This window comes from Sparus aurata, chromosome 15 (genome assembly GCF_900880675.1).
Source record: "Sparus aurata chromosome 15, fSpaAur1.1, whole genome shotgun sequence".
NCBI lineage: Eukaryota > Metazoa > Chordata > Actinopteri > Spariformes > Sparidae > Sparus > Sparus aurata.
The window spans coordinates 12,410,974-12,434,632 of NC_044201.1; the positions used below are offsets into that span (position 1 = coordinate 12,410,974).

The 23,659-nt window shown below is 42.2% G+C and overlaps 1 protein-coding gene and 1 long non-coding RNA gene across 7 annotated transcripts in view; one reads left to right on the plus strand and one right to left on the minus strand.

Annotated features, from left to right (window-relative positions):
- macrod2 (mono-ADP ribosylhydrolase 2) overlaps positions 1-23,659 on the minus strand; it is a 432,655-nt gene that overhangs the window by 49,975 nt on the left and 359,021 nt on the right. The gene's annotated exons all lie outside the window — the stretch shown is intronic.
- Positions 19,595-21,624, plus strand: LOC115597045 (uncharacterized). 2 transcript variants are annotated; one of them, XR_003987006.1, is made up of 6 exons: positions 19,595-19,792; positions 20,562-20,630; positions 20,715-20,807; positions 20,901-21,003; positions 21,153-21,287; positions 21,412-21,624. It is a non-coding gene; the product is annotated as an uncharacterized LOC115597045 (long non-coding RNA). The 2 variants fall into 2 exon arrangements; XR_003987005.1 differs by having other exon boundaries at positions 20,715-21,003.

Genomic DNA, 23,659 nt, shown 5'->3' on the forward strand with positions numbered 1-23,659 from the left:
ACCGATGGATAAATCAGTGGCACAATAATGAAATGTGATTAGTCATTAGGTGGCAAATCGGCACTTACAAACAGTGTCTGAGCTGTAAAGGAGAGTAGTGACGGGCCCTTAAAGGGAGAAGCAAAACATTGAGGTGATGGTGTGTTGGGACAGATCAGCTCCCAGTAAGCCTGTCTCAACCACACCTCTAACCAGGTCCAGGTGGACACCCTCTCTCTCCCCCACTGCCAGATCCTCAGAAGTGGGTCAACAAGGAATCTGAGAGGGAAAAAAAAACTCTCAAGGAGATATAGAATCTAGTGCAATTGACAAGCACCTCTAAAAAGTCTTAACATACGCCATAAAGCCATCTCTATAGGAGGAGACAAACATGGAGGAGTAAAGCCCACACTGACCTTGTGACCTCTGGAAGCGCACTTCTATATTGCTATTCTGCATGCCTATGCTCTGACCTTTTCAAATCCCTCTTTAAAGGTTGCGTGTTCCCGTGTCTGTGGGGTACGCGGGCTCTGCAGGAGCAGTCGGCCGAGTGAACGCACCCAGGCTCTCCATGGAGTGACCTACAAAGCCATTGTATTGAAAGAACCGTATTTATCACCGCTCTCCACACCAATCTGCTCTACCTGCTGCACGGAGAACATAACCCTTTCTCAAACTCAAGTGCTCCACCACTCAGTGCTTTGAAAAGCCTTTTAGGCACGACTGGCTAGTGGGATCTCTGAGAGGGAAGCCTATCGCTTGGCTGCTTTGAGAGGTGAAAATGTTATTCAGGAGCCACTGAAAGTTTAATCAGTCTGTGATATGTCTATGCTGGGCAGTTTGAAACACAGCGATAAGTGCAAGCCAAGACTGATCACTGATTGCAATGGAGTGTGCCAGACTTTTTTTTGTAAAAATCTGCATTTGGAACCATTTCTCTCTTAAATTCATAAATGTCTCTACATCTAATACGCATTTTTATGACAGACTGGTTGCTTTAAGACTTAACCACAATGGTGCAATCAGTTACGAATGACAATACTGACGGAGCTCTCTGGTAGTAAGGTTGCTTGTGCCCCAAGAAGGCCTGAGAATGAAGGGTTAACCTGATGGTCAGGAACATGACCTTTCAATCTGTAGTTTTTTCATCTTTTTCGGACAACGACCGGCAGCTGTCAGGATGGCAGATGATGAGAGTCTTTGGATTGACATGCACTCAAACAATTTGTTGTAGAGCACAGGGGCAACAGTGAATTGTTAACCACATAGGCTAGAATGATCTATTCTGACACGTGTAGTAATCATCTCTATTGCCAGCCCCCGGCATGGTATCCTGGTGTGCTGTGAACAAACACGGTTCTCTGCCAATTTTGGATCCAATGCAACAGAGCCTCAGTGTCCATGCTCTACATAACCCGCTTCAAAATGAGTAGCATGTTCATGTAACTAAATTAAACAGTTAAGATTGAAAATATTAGCTGTCTTGATTCTTGCAACTCTTGATTTAGCAACAAAACAAACCAATTAGATAGAAACACTGTGTGACCAACAGTAAAAAGCCCAAGGCAAACAGAGCCACAAGTTCCCCGTAATTCCTGCAATAATCTAATTAAGATACTTACTGGAACCATGGCAAGCTAATTAGAGGGCTACGACACATTTGTACTCATAACACTTGAGCGCTTTATCTCGCTGGTAAAATGGAATTATTTCCACAACTGCATCCCAAGTCTTATCCTTTCTCCCCTGGAATGGTTTTGTTTTGCCTGTCCCTATCTCATCTGCTCATCTCTACTCCAATCTTATTGTTAATTCTTCCAAGGCAGACACACAATGCAATTCCGTTTTAATGATTAAAAATAGAGGTTTCTAGAAAACATAAGTAGGTTAAATAAACAGTGGAAGTCAGGCGGGCATTAAATCACAGCAACATGGCTCTGTATCAGATATTTATAGCTCAGAGTAACACTGGTGTGCTGCGATACTATTCTCTCCACAGGGATATAGCTGTGGCTCTGTTCTGACATACAGAGTATCAGTGTCCTACTGTCTGTGCGACCCAAACATACAGGCACATGTTGACGGTGGTATGCACACAGCGGTAACATGCTGTCCTGTGACCAAATCTTTAATTCATGCGCTGCGTCTGAGCTGGGCCCTCGGTTTGTTTTGGCCGACGGCTGGCTGTCTGATGGAAAGTTGGAGGGGTGGGGGTGTTGATATGGAGGTGTGAGATGGCTGGGTGGGGTTAGGTGCATTTACAAAATCGAGGCAGGATGTGAGAATTTCAAATAGAGATTTCCCATTCCTGCTTTGCGGTGCCCGCATGTCAGAGGGGTCAACAGCCTGCTTTGCTGTCGCAGCCCATGCTGCGAGCACAGGAAGAGAGTGGGTCAGTCTTTTATCACCAAGACATACTGAAAAGCAGCCGAGAAAAGATCACAGCAGCATGGGGGGAACGCAGACCCGAGAGGTATCTCTCTCCTGCTTTCACTTCCTCAGATAAGAGCCTGACAGCACTTTCATTTCTTCCACTTGCTTATTTCTTATGATTGAGCTTTAATGGGTTTTGTGGATAACATCCCTTTGTTTTTTCACCATATTTTTTTCTAATTAAGATTCGGTCTGACATGTTGAAGTCCTCTTGTTTTTGTAGCACCAGCCTGCTGCAAAATGAAACTGAGCTTTTTACGAGCTGGAGGGTAACCATCAGGAAGGAATTTAGTTTCTTGTTGATCTTTAAAAGTACAAACACAACGTCTCATTTCTTCCTCAGTGCTGCTCAGCAAAGATTCAAAAATCCTTGTTATTCCTTTAGAATATTCACTTTGAAGAAGTAACACACCACTAAAACATACAATGTTAACAAAGCAGATGAGGTGGTATTTGTAAAACCAATATGAAAAGGATAAAAGTAACCTCTGACATGTTATTTACAGAAGGCACAGTGAGGGGCTGCAATCTGAACATGGAGGCAGAATGATTAACATGAGAACGCTTTAGTGCTGAAGCTGTATACACCTCAAATGGTAACACAGATTTACATTTTGCACTTATTGAAATTCATCTTTCCTCTGCCACATTCCGTAATTGACACAGTTTAGTAATCTGTAGCAACTGTATGAATATAAATGAATGAAGATACTCTGGATATACTATATTTCAAATCAGCAGGCACATCTCTCTTTCGGCACGCCCCAATTAAACTTGACATTCTGTATGAGGCAGTGTTGAGCAGTCGGTGGTGTGTGTTTATGAATATGTATTCCTTTTTACGGTGTCAATTAAGCTTCGGATAAACGTCCATGATGTGCTTTTCACAAGCTTAAGTGTAGTCAACTAATTCTAATTAGCTGGTTTATATGAGAGGCCAAGATTAAGTGTAAAGAGCTGTGGAGATCCCATCAGCACCATATGTGTGCCTGTGTGCCTTTTCAAGAAATAATAAATCGTCTCACATGTTTTACACTTCAGAGTTGTTCAGCCTCTGCGCTTAGTGGATTTGCTCACCAAGATTCCCAAGAAAGAACACGCACACATCTGTAATACATTTCCAAAGTCGATGGCTGATGTGCTTTGGACAGTGTCATTAAAAATTCCCAGGTTATGGCCTGCTATAAAAATGCCCAGCTATCCAGGTGTCAGGAGACACTGACTGGACTCCCAGAGGCTTTGGCAAGGAAAAGAGGATTTGGAGGTTTCTTGAAAAGACAAGAAAACATGCATGAATACCTCCTCACCTAAAACTGCAGGAAAGCTTCCAGAATGAGGGATTAGGGTTCAACATCCATCTGTGTGACGGACAGACGAGTACTTAGCAGACAATTATAATCCGTTAAAAGCTAATAAAAGCACCATCGTGCTGTTTCAGCATGAGGTGAGCCAGGCTGGGGATGATGCTGGCTCTTTCCCTCTTATTGGCTGTCTGCTGGTGCGAGATAGACATCCTATCTCCTGCCCCAGTCCCCACAAACATCCTCAGGCTTAGAAAGTCAGGGGTCAGACCTGGGAGCACATCAATCACACATCCGCTGTGAACCCCGTATGGGTTAATTTGGTAACTAATTTATCTGAGGGAGGCTTGTATCTGCTTCATATCAGTTTATTTGCCTCATGGATTTAACACAGGTCTTTATTGCTCTGTTGAGGAGAGGGCAACTCCCACGTGCCCGCTTCAACGACTCGCTGCAGTTGGCATGAGATCAAAATGGAACTACTTTTTGATGTTTCTCTACGGTCTGAGTGGAAAATTACTAATAGGCTGAACAGCCCTCAATATGGAAAAAAAATAAAAAATTAACAACTCTGACAGTCTAAATTTGGGTGCTTCAGCAGGACAACCTGAGGTGTCATTACTTTGATCTGCTCGGACTCAAGTACATTAGGGAACTCATTAGTTCGACAGTCTTTCAGAACAAAAACTTCGGCATCCCTGTTAACCAGTGAGGAAAACATCTGCATGGTATCCATCCCTCCAACACTATCCATGGCCGAACCAGGTTGACTGATATTCACGATACTCTTATCACATAATGGTTTTGACTTCTGATGTTAGGATTTGATTTTTTGACTGAAGTGGTGTGTTTTGTAATATTTAGTGTAGAGCAACTCCTCATCTTAAATGAATATTTGGCCCAGATAATGTAGTTTTCACGAGTAACATTTGCGTAAAATGTGTCAAAGTTTACTATATATCTGCCTCTGTGATGAAGGAAGGAGGACTGAAGTTTATCCACTCAAGATTTTAAAAAAGTGACTTCTGACCAACTCATACTTCAACTACAACTACATAATGTGAAAAGATTAGTATAAAACTGCTCCAGAGGTAGCTGCATGTAATCTGATAAAAAATGTCTCCAGTGGTGCTGCTCAGCAGCTAAGTTGCATTGTAGCTAATGTACGTGCCTGGTTTTGAAATGCAGACCACTGGTCTAGCATTGCATTTCTGTAAGGGGATGTGTCCATCGGATCTGTCATTTCTATGCTTCCCATACACTGTCTATGGAAGCAGCCGTGCAATGCATCCTGGTAGCGCTGCATTGTATTTCGAGAGACTTAGCATAAAGTTGAGGTTTAGGTTACTTTATGCAAATCAGGGGTGTCCAGTGCAACTCACGGCCCCCCTGGAAAAAACCAACGGGTGTCGAGTTAAAATCAAGACCGATTCAGCGACATCACAACTTATTTCTCAGCCAAAATGTCTTCAGGAATACATTTCAGTAAACTCTTTTAGCAATATAAGAATAAGTTTCCAAACAAGCAGCCATGTTGGTCTGGTTTGGAATGCCAGAGCAGACAGCTCATAAGTGATGTCCATCCAATCAAGAGTGTTTGCGATGGTGAAGCCTGTCTTGGTCAAGACCTGTAAACACATTTTCATATATAAAAATTTGGTGGAGTTCCCTTTAACATCGTCCGATTCGCCCCACCCACTTCTGGTTTGACCCTCACGCATTCCGAGTACAGATCCAACTAATAATTTAGCTGGTTGAACAGATAGAGATAGAGAAAATGACAAACTCGCTCAACCCTAGTAACATCATGATCTTTTTAAAAAGTTAAGGTGAGCAGCTATCCGTCTGTATTGTTCGGGTAATAGCAAAAAATATAGTATTTACTGGTCATGTTTATTTATGCACTGTGGCTCCAGAGCTTTTAGCACATACATATTGAGGATGCACTGGGAACAAAACTACAAAACACCTCCACATCCATGAATAACATTGAGCGGTAAACGGAAATGAGACATCTTATCGCTATTCTCCAGCGAGGGTAGGTAGGGAGAGGGCTAGAAGGAGTCAAAGGTTCAAGATGCATTTAGAGCGTGCCAAATGCAAGTTTGTTTTATTATCAGTTTTTTGTCCGAAGCTATATAAACCTATCACAAATGTTAGGCCTTTATCTGGACTTTTTGGATATACATGTGAGCCCAGAGGATGAAAATATTTATTCTCTTGCTGGCAATGGATAATAGGTTGTACTCTTGAGCCAATGGGCTTTGAGGAGGAGGACAAAGACAGAGATTGGAGATGAATCAGTACTGATGATAACATAAGCTGGATGCAGTGAGTCAGCCTGGGCCCGGGCTTTGTGACCTGTCACACTCAGACATAAACCAGTGACTCCAAAGATTAAGGAGAGATTCTGGCTGTGCCGCTGTTCTGTTGGCCTGTAACTGAAATGTTTTAGCTGTCCTTTAGATCCCTCCTATACGCTACGAATCACAAACCAGTTCCTTGAGAGATTGCCCGCGAGTGCAGTCCTTAGAAGTGGATTGTGGGGGAAACCTGATGTAAATATGTGCAGCTGGCAGCTCATGTGGTTTTGTTCATTCAGCGCCACTCGCGAGTAAAAGGTACAGTATGGATTTCTATGAAAATAACTTTGCCTTACAGTTTTTCTTTTTTTAAACACGTTAACCTCTCGAAAAGTGCATTCACCATATGAAAAACATTTAAATAAGTGCTCTCTATATGAACTCACTGAAGTGCTCTTTGACAAAATGAAGTGGCTGAAATGGTGCAGGGTGTCACCGCGTAAGACTTGAATAATTGCAACCTATGTATGGGTCGGGTCACGCTATATCTGACATTAGACTACTTAAAAACTCTGACTGACACTCTTGACATCAGATAATCTGCCAACATTACAAATACTGTAGCGTGTAAAATAAGGCTGATGCAACAGAGAAGAATAACCACCGTTCCTCATGGAAGCCGAATCCACGGTCTCTCCAGGTTAAAGCAACTGTGCCAGTTTGAAAATAACAAATACAGACATGGAGCCTACAGGGACCCCAAAGCTTTTACTGCAAACTGTAACAGCAATAGCAGGGATATCACACAGTTGATAGATACTTCCAAATAAGATATGAGACATGGGTTCTCTTGTGTGTTAACTCATAACCTTTCAATTATATATCCTGATAACATTTCGACTTTTATTGTCTGATCTGATGTTGATAAATGTCACATAAACTGCGAAGAACGTGATGCAGCCGCTCGGGCTTTGCTGCAAGAGCAGAACATCCTGTCAACAAGATGAGATGGTGCCAGAGCACGAGTTAACTCAAGTACTGCTACATGCATTTTTACAATCCAACAGTTTAAATCCATATATTTTTAATGACCACATCACTGTTCCTCTGAAAATAAATTATGCATAGGGCAAATGCTATCTGGTTCGCACTACTTTGACTCTTTCCAGGCCCGTTTTTCCACCCGATTCCAGTCTGGGCTAGTCTGTGCAGTGATGAATTCTAATGAATAAGACACACTTACAGCCAGGCTATTCCATCCACTTTATGCTTTAGAAATTACATTAACCTTTTTAGACACAATTTTCAGAGGATTTTGAAGGCGGCTAAGTATTGCATCACTAATTGACTGCTTAGTAGAGGAAATGTGGTGGAAAATGACAAGATTATTAGATACAGAGTGAGAATGTAATGGAGTGCCAAAGAAAAGGGCTCGCTGATAACACCTTCAAAAATGCCAACAAAAAAACCCCCCAAAACACTGTGGCAGGAACGCTGCACTGGAGAAGTCTTCTGAACTGAGAGGCTGATAAAAACTCTGCTAACATATGCTCACACACATTCAGACAAGGACAAAGTCATAAATGCACACCCACACGAGGTAAGTCACGTTTTGCATAAAAATGTGAACAAAGATGACTATCTTGCTTGTTTGGCTACATCCACACTCACGCAGGCCGTTAACGTTGCCCCTACCATAAACATGTTAAATTCAATAAAAGCTTGATACTATTTTAATAAGAGGAAAGGCCTGCGGCTTAAATAACTTTGTTTTTCTTCGACAGAGCTCCCCATATCACATTTCTCAATTTCAGGCTTTTTTGTAATATCCCCCCCCCCCCCCCCCCCCCCGCAGGAACACTTGTATGTTTCAGTCAGTGTTCAGTATGCTGCACGAGTTCACTCCTCTAACTCTTACCACATGTGCACCGACTGGGGTCGTACTGCACGCCACAGAAAAGCCTCGGAAAAAACACAGCCACGCTTATCTCCCCATGCAATTCTCCCAATTATTACTAAATAAAAGATCAATCCAAAAAGTATTACTGACATGCCGTATGACAGGCTTGACACAACACACTCTCGCGACTTTAAAGAAAAATCTAAATCAATTTAGATGAAGCATTGATAAGGATTGGGTCGGGGATAAAGAGGTGACTGAAACACTGAGGGCATAAGAAAGTATGGCAGCAGATGATGAAGAGGAGATGTTTTTCATCTTCTGTCACAAAGGAATATGAAAGTCTTCTGTGCCATCAGACAGAAAGATCTAAACACTGCATATGAATTCTTAATGAGGAAATTAATTGTTTTTGTCTATGGGATCTGGGTGTGACAGATAGCCACACATTTCTTTCGATACTGAACTATTATTATTTACTATAAATCATCATTTGGATGTGGTCCTGTCCCGACTTCAAGACTCTTTTGCCAATTTAATCTTCATTCTCATTAAATTCAGCCTCATTTCCTCTGATAGAATATTACTGAAGCTACCCAAATGTTACATAATAAAACAACGAGGAATGAGTGTAATTACAACTGCTCACAGCTCCAGCCTTAATGTTTTACATGGTACACTGCACAGAAACACAATGCTTATTACACAGTACAAACAGCGCTGCAAGTGTAGATTGGCTTGAACGTAGAAAGATGCAGTAATTCTGAAATGGGCCATGAAATACACAGGACTGTAGATTATTGCTGGTCACAGAGAGAAGCTAATCAGCTTGGCCAAATGAATTACGAGGAGAGGCGAAGCGAGGACTCTCTCTCGCTCTCCGCCATTATCCGGCGACGTGCAGAGAGGCTACCTGGTGTGAACATGCAGACTTCATGCCTGTGCAGTGGGCAGTGGCCCACGCTGGGCGTCCCGTGCGCATCAGATAATTGGTAGAGCACCGCCATGTGAAGCACTGTGCCAAGGGGATGGCATGCAGAGAAAAACACACAACTTCAGCAGATGGTTTGTCTGATGAACAAACAGCATGCGCACAGAGACTGGGAGAGGCAGGAAGAATCGAGAGCATCCTGAAAATGTACGAGTACAGCAGCAGTGTCTACACACACCTTGACTGACATACAATAAGACAACAGTGGAGAGATCTAACGCTGACTGACAGCAGATTCGTTCATTATCACACAACATTGGTTTCTATCAGTATCTCCAAACAATCCCAGGTGTCAGAAAATCAAAAGGCAGTTGAGCAGCAATGCAGGGAGGAGAAAATCAAATATGTCACAGTAATAACAAAACACCATATATTGGGCCTTTGATGACACAATAAACAAGCACACTGAGGAAAAGAATGAGTAGACACCGCGACAATAGCAAAAAGGATATCATTACAGCCCTTCAGCTGCTTTATTTCACAGTATGGGTCAGAAGAAACAAGCTAACAGGGCTGAATCAATGTGACAGGGTTAATGACTGTTTCTTCTCTTCTAAACTCCGGCTGCGGAGCAGCTGGGCCTCAGGGGCCCCAGGTGACAGTTAGACTTTCTGTCATATCTGCCCAGTCACACTCCGTTTCTCCACCTAACTCCACCACCATGATGCCATGACGCTTCCTCCCCTGACAACGGCGCTCAACCACATCCTCACCTGCAGGCCTCGCAGGACCTCAGCACGCTTAGCTCACAAAACAGGATGATTATTTACACCCACATTATGCTGATGATGGAGAGACAATCGGGCTCAGGTAAAGAAAAGCACTCAAATTTTTTTGGTTTGTTTAATCCTAATTACGTGCCAGATGTGAGACGCTTGACACACAGCATGACACAACACAAAAAGCTGAGAGAAACTTCTGACTCATAATTGGCGGGTTTGAAAAGATAATTTAAAATGCTTTTTTGTGATTCACAGATTATCTGTCACTGCCTGTATCCACATCCTGCTGTGGAGAGGTAGTCCATGCAGGCTGAAATAAATGAGCACTGTATTATTTGACAGTAGTAAGTAAACGATGAGGCAGTTCAACACGATATGTAGCACAAAAACATACAAATGGTAACACATTTAACTACAACTATTATTAAATAAATAATACAAATAAAGTTGTATAATTCTAGTTAATGGATATGTAAATGTAAATGATGGTTTTTATCAAGCGTTACCATACAGATTGATCCAGATTAGCCAGATTAGTTCATTTCTTGTCGTCTGTTCACAAATGTACGTTTTAATCACATATATGCAGTTGGTTGTACATTGGACTTTTTATCGTCTTCATCATGCAGACCCCATATTTTACTAAACACCTTAAATTGTGACAAGAAAAATCATGGAATTGTGTATCTTTTCAGTCGTACTGATTTCAATATTGTGCATAACCTACATAACCTGTTTAAGTGGCTGACATACATAAACTATGGTTAAGGCATGCTGATTTTAATTGAATTTTTATCTTTGGAAATGTATTGGACATCTGACAACTTGATGTTATAAGAAATATCTGGAAAGAAACCTAGCATTTTGCTCATATTCAAGGTAAAACATGATTAATTCTGACCTCAAATCTGAACTTTCAAGTAGAAGAAATGTAAATTGCCGTGTTTAAATCCTAGTTATCTTTTTCTTCTAATGGAGTGGTTGTGACTGTACAATCATGATGAGGTTCAGAAAGTCAACGGCCGTGGTTCTGTGACTGTGTGTGTCACAGGCCCCTGATGTATGTTTATGGCTGTACATGAGTACTCGGGGTGAGTGGAAGTGGGTTAGCGTAGGAATCAAGTCCATGTGTGCGTGTTTGACCACGCTTCGGAAAAGTTGCTGATTTAGTGCAAAAAGGCCATCTGTGCCATTCTGCCTGACCTTCATGGGGCTGTGACTGTGACAGCGAGCAATTCCCTCTCTGTAGGATGGCTGTGCTTTAATATGTGTCTCTGTGTGTGATTGTGTGTATATACTTGTGTGTATGTGAAAGACACAAAGGATCAAGGTACCTTTTTGTGTCTGAGTGTACACACTTCACAATGACATGTTTCATGGTAGATTGGTTGATTTTCTATTTGTCTGCAGGCTGTAATCTTTAGTTTACTTTGTACGAGAGGCCAAACACAACAGCCACTACAAATAAACTGACTATATCAAGAAAATTACTGCTGAATTGAACAAGCCCAGAAAAACTCATCAGAGTGTGTTTTCCCTCCACTAGGCAGTGGTCTAGTGTCCCCCTCACAGTGAGGGTGACCTCCTGATTTACTCCCTTTTGCCCTGGTCACAGCACTTTGTCAATACAGCGTCCGCCATTCAGGAACACATCAACACCCAAGGACAGTGCACAGACCTGGCTGGTCAGCCTGAACAAAATCCAAACAAATAACCTTCCCTGCTGTCACAGATTTACAACCATCTGACAGGACTGCCGCCAGAGGACGACAACAACACCGCACAACAGGGATGAATCATTCCCTCCATTTTCCTCCTCACCTTTGTATCGGTGAAGAAGTGATGAGAGCATTGTGATTTCACAGTGCAGGAGCGAGGCGAGATCTATGAATTCTCTTCATGAACTGGTATTGAATCCCCGCCGTTGTATTCATGCGGTTGTTCGAGTTATTGCTCCGACACTGAGCTGCGATCAGCACCGCAGGAGAGGATAAACATGAGACATTAGCCGACACGGTGACTCTTGCAGATGTGACCAAGATGCCCCACTTTCTCCGACATGCTCCTCGGAGCTTATCCTGCCTGAGGAGCCTCTCTCTCCCTTGTCCTTCTGAGAGTGAGGCCAGTGCCAACAACTAGTGCGGGCAGTCCAGGGGATGGCAGACTGGTTCCCAGCTGGGCTGCCGCTGCTGAAGGGGCTGTCATCACTGCCATGTCGCCTTGGGCACCGCAGCAGGACCGAGTTGCTGGTCTCTTGATCACTGTGGTAAAAGCTCATCTGTAACTGTGCTGGGGCCAAAAAGGGCAACTCATGCCTGACTGCTAACATGGAAGGAGGCCAGAGAGGACTGGTTTTTATCTTTGACATGAACTAGTTGAAAGAAAAAGAATATGAAACATGTGTGGCTCACACTTCAGTATGACTTAACTCTTCAAAGCATTTTGCTTTTCTGAGTTGAGCATTTTATTAAGACTGAAACAGCTTCATAAAGATTCAGACTAACTGACAAAACAACATGCATGCATCTATGCTCTGTGCTCAGTAGAATATTAGGTTTGAACTGGATACACTGTTCTATTGTAAATGTCTTGTAGTTGTGAAGGTTGGAGAATTGCTGCTCTGGGTCAGCTCCGATGATACTGTGATATTGTCAGAGTTACATAACAACTCTCAGTTAAAAGCTTATTCTGTCCTTTATTATTTCTAATTTCTCTATGCTTTATGCAACTAGAACAAACTCTATAAATAATGTTCACATGAAGTTTACCTAACTCCCTTACTAAAACTCACACAACTCTTTCCTGGAAAGGAACCAAATTCAAAGACCTACAAGAACTCAGATACCTCCTTCAAACCAATTTCTAGACAAGGTTAGTTCAGTACCTTCTTCATTTCACTTTCAGCCACAAACAGCATTTTAATGCACTGCGTTTGGCTAGGGCTCACTTAAGAAAAAATACTGTTCTTTTACAATGTCATGAACCAAAGCATTTCAGTGGATGTTTTTGGCAGTAATGATTTCATCTATCTAGATGGAAAGAGGAAAAACAACTATATCCTGTCAGCTACAGCAGATGAGACTCGTCTACCCTATATCAGACCTTCTGTAGCTATAAAGGGGGGCATTGAAAGATGTCGTCTGTCACTCGATCTCTGATATCGCAGTGATTAAGCAGTTCTTGTGGCTCCGATACAGTTATCAGCAGTAACGCTGGAAGCTGACTGAACAGACTCTCCAGCTCAGGGAGGGATGTACTGCCTGATGGAGTGGCTCAAGTCCCAAGGCAGTTGAACTGACATTACATAAACAGTCTGTGCCAAGGCACGCAGAGAGGGAAGCAACAACAGTGCAGAATGTATCGCTTTGGTCAAGTCACACTGAGCGAAAAGGCAAACTCTGGGAATAAAATGACATTCACGGGGAGAAGCATTTGCTGTGATGAAAGCGGGAGATGATATTTTAAATCGCATTTGTCACTCTTGACATTCAACTCAGTGACTTCCTATGTATTTCCATTTAGCCCAATTTTCCCATCAAATGAAGTGAGTGTGGAATGAAATGGGGCTGGCTTTTTGTCAAAGCAGCTGTGCAAAATGACATCATTGTGAAGACATGTCTACAGGCGGTTTCTGTGCATATTCAAAGAAAAGTGACTGGTGCATAATATTATGTACGCATATACAAGCGTGTTCTGTATTCTACACAGGAGTCAACACACTTGGCAGGAAAACATGACTGCAAATCCAATTCATCATACATTACATTGTCACATTTCAACTCTAAATGATTTATATTTTTCCGTGTTGTATGATTACTTAATTTCCAACTACCATTATGGGTTCCAAACAACCAAATGCAATAGCTGCATAGCAGCAAATATTGATACGCATGTTATGGTCCCAAATTGTAGAATGTATGATTTCAATTATAAAGCAGGTCTGAAATCATCATCATGCTCTAGCTACATAGACATGCTTACAGCCTATATTCAGAAACTGTGCCTTCAAACGAGCCATCAGGAATTCTGGCAGGTTGTGATGTCACAACTACACAGTCGCCACCGTCAGCCACGCCCCCAGCTCGGCTATGCTGACATAAACAATGGCAGAGCTTATGACGAAGCACGATGAGCCGTACCTGCTCAGGCCTGTGGGAGCTGACCAATCAGAGTAGACTGGGCCTTTTGGGAGGGGACTCTTAAAGAGAATGGCATTAATACAGTATGGAGCATTCAGACAAACGATGAGTAGAGCTGCTGCAGCAATGGACAGTATGAGAAAAATGATGTGTTTGGTGAACACTATTAAACATTTTACTGTAGACTGCCAAACTGACAAAGTGACAATAACATGTTGGAAATATATTAAATTGTTTTCTCAAATGGAAAATTGCTAGCTTTTGTCAGCTTGTGCTTTCATCTTTGTTGTAGACCTTGTATTTTAAGGAAAGGATCTAATTACTTGTGTTCTATTGTTATATTAAGCCTGTAACTGTACCTTCCTCTGTTTTATTTTAGACTCACATAGAAGATCTAATAACAATCAAAGAAAAGCCTTTTTTTAGATACCAGGTCTATTATCTACATTATCCTTGAGTGAGCTGTCCACAGCATGTGCTCTTATTTTCTACAGTCAATAACACAATATTTTGGGCTGAAGCTCCAAGGTGGGATGAGGTAAGGAGGATAGACACTGATATGCGTGCAAGAACCAGTTTTGGTGAGGACTTTGTGTATTCTGTGTGTATAGGTTCAGCGTGGTTTTCCTGGGGTATTCTACGCACTGTGTAACTCAACAGCATTCAGGTAGCATTACTCTGTACCGTGGGGGGGGGGATACAGTATGAGTAACGGTAAAGGACAGGACAAGAGCAGGCCTGCAGGTCCTTCTCTCATGGTAGCCATCCTCTTTTTATCTCACTCTCACCTGTGTCCTGCACAATTTAATCCATCTAGCTCCTTGTGGCTTTCCAGAGTGACATTCGATTAGTGGCCCAATTAGAAAGAGCATTGCTTCAAGGCCTCTTTTCGCCCCCCTTGTGTCACGGTGAAAGACCAAGATGTAGTCTGAGGAAGCTCTATATAACAGTAAAAAGTGACTGTGATGCCAATACCAAGTTGATCAAGTTAATTAATTCTGCAGCCTTGCACACAAACATTTTCTATACCCTTAAAGACAGACATGTGAATGACCTTGGTGAGCTCTTAATAATTCGTCTGCACACGCAACAAGACATGTCATGGGATGTTTTGCAGTAGTTCAAAAACAATCGTTGGTAAGTGAGTCATTAACAGCTGTTGTTAAGTTCTGGGAGAGTCTATACACAGATGCTGCGGCTAAAAAGCAGCTAAGAAAAAGGCTGATGGCACACTACTGATGAAAGACATGTTTGCATTAACCCATTTCCTCTGATAGTTGTATAGATTTTCTTCAAAGAGGGGTTAATGCTTATGTTGGCTGGATCCTCGCCTTTTAACAATGCAATTAGTGAAGCAAAGGTAGCAACAAATCACTTTCATTTGCGTTAATTGATTTCTAGCTGTTGTAATTATGACTATCAATTGTGAGTCACATCAAGGAGGGCACTCCGCCCTGGCTCCCGTTCTAATTTAGTCACGCTAAGTGGGTAAGCGTTGTGGTGAAAAAAGGGACCAACCCAAGATTTCTCTCACATGTACACACACATATGCACATACACGCCTCCTAAGTGGTTTAGTTTCTCACCTAATTCGCGGGGATGTGATCTGGCATATGTTCCTGCTATGACCAGTCGTGTGAACAGGTGGAGCAGAGGATGGTGTGAATGGCTAGATACACAGCAAGGCAGAAGCAGCACCTTCTGTCACAATCTTGGGAATAACTCGGGTCTTATCAGCCCCGGGGCCACCGCTGACTTCTGGGTCATATTGACGAGAAACTGGGATTGGTTAATTGCATGGCTTTTTCTGGCAGCTTGAGCTCCAATGACTCTCCCGTTGCAGCGTTTCTTTCTGTTTGACTTGAAGAAAAGCCGAGCACCGAGGGCCGCTAATGTCATGCTAACGTAATGACTCTATTGGAATAGACGGACTGGTTGATGCCAAGCCTTCTCTCATTTTGAATGAAGATTTAATTGTAAAGTGATGAAACAACTGCCCTCTGCGGTTAGCTTAACGCCTGATTTTAAATGAGCAGGTGGAAATCACTTCTTAGCGGATTCTCCCTCCATCCAGCATCTCAGCGACATGGTGAAGGACCTGTAAGAAGAAGGGGAATTGATCTTTTCCTTTCCACGGGCAACAGTAGCCGTCACTAATTGTCTACCAGAGCAGAGAAAGCCTTAGTGGAGGCTCTGCATGGGGAGCCTCCTGAGCACTGTGGGAGAGCACCTAGGGCCCTGGTGGAGTGACAGGAGCTAACACACACTTATGCAGCGTGCTCTGAATAATGCAAATCATGTCAGCCCTCACACAACTCTACCTAACAAGACTCTGGTGGTTTCACACAGCATCATCTGTAACAGTGACAAATCCCAGCGTGATACAAATTAAAACAGCGTATGAGATTATTTTCACTATAGTGTCCCACCTCCACTGAATTATGAACCAATAAATTTAGCTCTACAGAAGTGGCTCCGAGCTACTGCACTCAAAGGTGTTTGGTGAGATGCCTGTTAATAGGATTGTTGGTCTAATAGCAAACACTACCACACGTTTTCTGACACTCCATCACACGACATGTGTGAGATCTTGGCATCTTGATTTGAATTTCAACACACTCACATGTTTCATACATTTTTAGGTCGGTCCCAGAGTCCCAGCAGCAGGTCCAGAGCAGCGTCTCTGCTCTTGGTCACTACTGAGGTCTGGGGCCCCGAGGCCTCATTCATCACAGCTGCTTCTGTCTGGTGCTCTGGATCACAGCGGGGCTTCTTTTCTGCACACTCTGCATTTTAAGTTGCCTGCAGGGAGGGGGAGCCGATGATGGACGCACCAGTCAGGGCATCTGCGGCAAAACACACTGCGAGCCATCCAATCAGGGTTAGTCTCCCTGATGGCACCGCTCTGACACAGAAACTCTGGCGAACACACAGTGCCCGTCTGGCTGTAGTCAGTGGCACAGAGAGCAGTGCCAGAGGGGCCAGTCACATTCCCATTCCAAGACTGATATATGTGTACCACTGGTGTTGTTTCTTCTAGAGAAAAGATTGGCCTGGGCAAAGACTGTCAAGTAAATATCGAGGTGTAATTCTATCTCTTACAGCTACCCTTAAAAAGAACTCCATGCCATGAATTCTGTGCACTGACAGATATGTCTGAGAATATCCCATTATACTCCTGAATGTGAGGCTGGCTTGTCCCTAAACTGCACGCCCTCGATGTGGCTGAAAGGTAAACATAACAAGATGATGTATTGGGTTGGACAGTAATTCTAGTTCCTCTCCATCTCCCCTGGGGCAAATGGGAAGTCTCAGCCTCACTGCTGTGACTCACCCATGGCCATTTTTACACCTCGACACCTTGGCCTGATGAGACAAACCATGCATGATAATTACGTGTGACTCAACAAGCTGCAGGGACGCTGTTAACTGAGCGCGGCGCTTCTGCATGCGTGTTGGCGGGCATCTGTGTTGATGTGACTGTCATCACTCAATACCCATTTAGCTGGCTGTTGACATCTTTGACCCCTTGAAATAGGCATTGCAATGACAAACTGGGTGGCACTGGTAGTAATAAAGTATGAAAAAGGCAGCGTTTGAATCTAATTATTAGTCTAATGCGTTAGATGTGATCACGCAGGCTCTTCAGTGATGAGGAAATCATCTCCCGTAAGACTCCACACTGATAATTACAATAACATTAACCTTTGCCTTGTTAATTTAGCCCCCATAGCAATTCATCTCAGGTCAGAGACCTTGTACAACATTTCGTCACACTAGTTTTGCAGGGTGGCGAATAAACCGTTGTGGCACGGACAGAAATCGACGTGTAACAAGCACACAATGTTTCTTTTAAAAGAATAAATGTGGGGCGCCTGTATTTGTCGCCTGCTGGAGCATATTTTTCTTGTTACCCTGTCAAATGTGGACGAGTGCTTGTGCTCGTGTCGTAACCCTGCCCGTGAGCCATGTCGAGAATGGGAAACGCAAATGCTGTCAAAAAAGTTATTTATTGTAGTACACTGAGAGGTAAATGTGAATGTGTGTGTATAATGTGGTGTAAAGTGTAAAGCGTGAAGTAAAAAAAAATAAATGTTAGAAAAAGTCAAGCAAAAAGCCAAAGGAGCTGCAGGCACTGGCAGGGAAGAGAATGCACGCTGGCAGGACGCTGCAACCCAGCTCCTCTAACATCTTAAAGACAACATAGGTAAAAAGAATACAGTGGCCAACGGCACTCACACAGAGAAAAATCAGGGGCTGTGAGTGCGGCTGAGTTCCATACCAACACCTTAGAACAGGGGTGTCAAACTCATTTTCAGCCCGGGCCACATCAACATTATGCTTGCCCTTAAAGGGCCGGTTGTAACTGTAAGACTGTATGAATGTAACTACTCCGTAAAATATTGTAACAAATAAGTGTCTCTGCATTTAATTATTATTTATTCAACTGTACAAATATTGAACAAGCATTTACATAAATGTAAAAATATATTTAAGCACATTGCTCTGTAATTATAACTGGTCCCTTTAATTTATCAGGTTAAGAAACCCACCATTACTCCATCAATCACAGATCAAACTTTTCAAATTAATAACAAAGATAAGCCAAATATGATCACACACAAGTTATTACATCAACTTTGTTCAAAATGTTTTTGTCACTGTTGAGTTGGGCAGAACTATGGCACACAAATAATTCTGAGCTGCTAAAACACGTCTCACGTGTGTGGCATTTTAGAAAAACAAAAAGCAGAGAGCCTTGCAGAGGTAATGAGAGATGGTTTTGATTACAGTAAATATTTGAACACATACACCTGTAAACACACTGAATATGTGGCATAAACAGAGCACATGAAAAAGCACCAGGAACTGAGGCTGAGATGCTTTGACAGACAGGAAAGTGGGCAACATTGTCCTGTTCCAACTGGGACCTCCACAGGTGTAGTTTTCGCTGGAAAGCTGTGACCATGTCGGACTTCTTGTGTGATGACTTCACTAATCCAACCAAGCCCGTTTTTCCTCCACACATTGCAGATGCACCATCGACGGTAGTTAACCCATCAACTTGTCCCACGGTAATTTAGTTTTACTCACGGACCTTTCCACCGCATCAAAAATGTTCCTGCCCGTTGTCGTCGTCCCATGCATGGCAGCTACATCCAAGAGCTCGTCGCTGACGGTGAAGTCTGCCTTCACGCCTCTTATGAAAGTGGACAGATGCGCTTTATCCATGTTGTCCGCGAAAAAGCAGGTAACTGCGTGACTCTTCGGCCAGCTGTTTTGTCAGATTGTCTGCTAGTTCCTTAACTCGGTCTGCGATGGTGTTTCTTGACAAACTGATATTGTTAAAAGTCTGATTCTGGTCGGGGCACACCTGCTCACACACTGCTCACACACCTTTAGCTTGCACCGCTTCACAAATGCGCCCTCCGAAAAACACTTGGACGCTCGGGTGATTTCTTCAGCCACAATAAAGCTAGCTTTCACTGCTGCATCACTTTTAGCGGTAGCTTTGGTGAACACATTCTGCTGCAGCTGCAGTCTGCCTTTTAATTTGTGGACAACTTCTCCATCACTTCTTAGAAATACGCTTTAGTCAAACGCTGATATGGAAACACTGGGATCTCGCGGCAGGATGCGGTCTTTTCGCGGGTCACACAATGCACGTCGGGTTATCGGGTCATCGACATGCATTGTGGGAGATGTAGTTTATGGTCACTGTACACTGTCAAGCAGTGTAGACTTTTATTTTAAGACAATTGTATACCTTTTAAGCTCTCGCGGGCCACATAAAATGACGTGGCGGGCCGGATTTGGCCTCCAATAATACCCAACTGCAGCCACTGCGACCCCCGAAGCCACTACAAACCACGCCCCATACAAACCACGCCTCTACAAACTACGCCTACGTGTTGCTACGGTGGCCGGGAAGGACGATTAAACTCACAGCAGCAAATGCAAGCAGTCAAAGAAGAAGAAGAAGAAGGAAAATGCAGCCAAGACAAGACGGCAATGCCAGTTCAGGTGAGACGCATTTATATTATTTTTAAGTTCCCGGTTAGGAGGTGTAAACATTGAACACTTAATGTCATTTTAACCGTACGTTCGCCAACCGCAGTTGTCAGCAGCGCCTGTAGGCAGACAAGATGGAGATGCCGTTTCAGGTTAGGTCGTTTACATTTTGGGAAGATGTTGACGTTTAATTTAATGTTTGAGACGTCTTTTGCCAGGCAGAAAGAGCATTAATGACTGTTTTTCAAAGACACCGGACTATTTGTAAAAAAAAAAAACAACACATTTCGTCAAAGCGATACACTGAAAATGTGCGTAAGCAAACCCATTTTGTGTCGTCTTTTACGTTATGAAAATCAGGTTAATGACTGAGCAAGGGATGATAACAGAAGTATTGAGGGAACACGGCACGTAGACGCAGAATATTGTCATTTAACTCAACATATCAATGTGTTATTTTGACACACAAAAACATTAAAAAATAGGGTCATGTTTTATATCACTTCAAATAACTGTACTGGCTAGAGATTTATTAACGGTGACGTTTAAGTGCATGTCAGAAAGTGACATACAAATACATTTATTGCAAAAATGACAGATGTATTCTTGAATCCATTTAAATTGTTCACGTTTGATTGTTTTATTGTAAAAAGCAGAAAGTTTGTACATTTTGTCAATTAACCTAATTTGCAATGGGGGTGCGATAATTTTAAGTGCAAATGTCAATCCTACCTGGATCCCCATAAATCAAACTGACACAATTATGGTTTGCTTTCTTCAGAGTCCACAGGACATCGACCACATGTACAGCAAGAGGCCTTACAGCTCTCCACCCAGAGAGCATGTTAATGTGAGTGAAGATTAACCCAAGAGAACAACATATCCAGTGTTCACAGCTGTGCACTAAGCCATGACTTTGTGTGTCTTGATTAAGGACTATAATGACAGCATGGACTAACATGATGTGGTCACCACAACCAGAGACGTTGGGATCCTGAGTGAACACGCATCTTTCGACAGGCTTGTGGTGAGGACATGCAAAGGATCAACAAACAACAAATCTTATTTGATATACTTAACCAGAATAATTACGTTTAACATCTGAATGCTGTTTGATCAGATTTTAGGAAAGGGCTCAGCAAGCTGAACACCATAGAAAAGTCACTAGTGACCTTCATGTAACGTTCATCACTCAGGATAACGGTCTACTGCAACATCTTGAAGTGAGTTTGAAAATGGAATTTAAGTCACATAGTGTAACTCATTTTGGTCCAAATATGTTAAATGAATGATTTAAGTGAAACATTTTCTGTTAGCCTAGTGTTCGTACATTTATTTTGAGCATTCTCCTAAGAAATATATATATTTACAGGCGGTCATCACATGAAAAGTTACATCCTCATGGGCTCATGACACAGGCAACAGTCCACGCCCTTTCAGCTGTCCATGCATTTTCCATTGACAGAGCCACAGAAGTGTATAAATGTGGACTGCAGTATGACTTGAGGTATGCTACATACATAAGGAGAGTGCTTATACCTATAAGTATTGTTTTTTACCTTGTTTATGACAGCCTTTCCGTGTTAATTTCCTTTTACTAATCGCTATTTTCTTCCATTTTGTCTCATCAGTGAAAAACGGCTGTTGGCTCATTACATGACAAACAACATGAGCAAGGAGGCAAAACAGCAACTAGAAAAATATGCTGAAAAACTCAGAAGAGCTCTGGACTCTGAGGAGTTTTTAAAGACGCTTTAGAATGTATGTAGGATGAATTAAAAAATAGTCTGTGAAATGATAATGTTTTATTTTATTGCCAATAAAAGTTGTTGCTGGCTAATTCATTTGTCTCAACTTTTGTGTTTTGAGGTACATATTTTAAAGACCTGTGTATGGTCATATTTATAAATACATAAATACATTTTATTTGTGTCAAAGGGCCAGCAGTCTTTTCTGTTAACCCATAAGAAATCATCACCTTAGAGTGATAATTATGGCATCTGATGTAGTAGGCCAAGCTCTGTGACAGTGTGGCTCTTAGAAAAACGGCTGGTGGAAACAACCTATTTTAATCGAAATGACTACTACTAATTATTATTATTATTATTGTAAATATTTAATTTTATTGAGTTTAAAATAACCTTGTGCACATACATTAGTCACTTATATAAAAAATGAAAAGATGCATGCACCAGATTTAGCAGGCCTATCTAATCTTTTATCAGATTAATCTTTTATCCCAATCTTTTATTTTTTTTATTACTTAACTTTCTATTTTTGTATATGTTTATAGTTTCAAGCAAATTGTTTGCATTGAAAAGCATTTAATGTTGTGAATCAACCGTTAAAGTTGTTAAAAATGATCTGGTTATTGCTTTGTTTCCTTTGTGTTTGCTTTCTAAGTGCTCAGGGCCTCCACAGCCACCGTAGTGTTGTATGGGCGTGTTTTGTATGGGCGTGGTTTGTAATGGGCGTGGTTTGGAGCGGCTCTGGCTTGGCTGCGGCTGCAGCTAGACCCTTCTCGATTTGGCCCGCGGGCCTTGAGTTTGACACATATGCCTTAGAATGTCGTAATGGCAAGAAAAATGACTCATTAATCCATTCTTGTCTTGCACTTAATGGCTGTCTTTTTTTGCACTCATGTTGAGCTGCTTGAATGCTTCTAATGATGTGTGTGTGTGTGTGTGTGTGTGTGTGTGTGTGTGTGTGTGTGTGTGTGTGTGTGTGTGTGTTGTGAGCAGACAGAGCTTGATATGAGAGCCACATGCACACACACACACACACACACACACACCTCGAATGAGCTGCAATAACAGCTAGCAAAAATTAATATGGATACTGCAGACAGTAAACACTTGATAAGGCAGACACACAAATATAAAATAGAAACACACACACACACACACACACACACACACACGGGAAGATACAATCACACAATAAACTTCTTCCTCAGGTAACACAGCCACTACTGTATATTGGACTGTGAACACTGGAGAGGTCTCAAAGGTTCCAGCATTCTTTCCCAAGGCTGCATTATTAGACCAGCAGCAGGACAATCAATTTCTTTTTCTCTTCATTACAAGATTAGCTTTCACATAAAAATATGAAAGTATCAAATTAAAGTTTTAAAATAGTATAAGTGGCCTCCTAGCATTATTACCCAGGAGTGCTGCAGGCTTGTGTTCTTCAATATGTGCTGTGAACTGTCACCCATCAACACTTTGGTCAGCACACAAGCTGAAAATGGGGGCTGTTGCCTTACACATTGTGACATAACTCAATGTTTTTACTTGACATGGAGCTGGTGTTTCAAAGCTGGAAAATACACCATGGTACAAGTGTCTTATTATCCATTAGAAAGGCAGAACATTCTCGGAGTGAAACAGTGGGGGAAAGATGCACTTGTCAAAATAGTCAATCATATTCGATACTGACACAACTGCATGATTTGGGACGGGGGGTTATTACTTGCCAATCACACTTGGCTGCTTGGTGGGTTTTTGTTCATTTTTCGCTGCACTGGCTGCACACTTTGGAATCGCAAAAGCAATGATGTGAGCTCCACTGCCAGCAAGAATGCAGTGTGTCTTCAGATAATCAGATTATCATCATGTGTGTTCATATAAACATCTGCTATATTTGAGTCCTTACATCTAACATACCTTACATGTCCTTACGTGACTAAAAGGTGGCTGAAGTACACGTTATCCAATGATAATCTTAAAATCCAACATTTTGTGCACACAGAAAATATGCATGTAAAAATGGCAAGGTCTATAATGAGATGATCTGCTTTTGAAAGAAACAGCATGTAAGTATTGTTTGGAACTCGTGCAGATGTTATGTATACTGAACTTGTTAAATACAGCATACTGT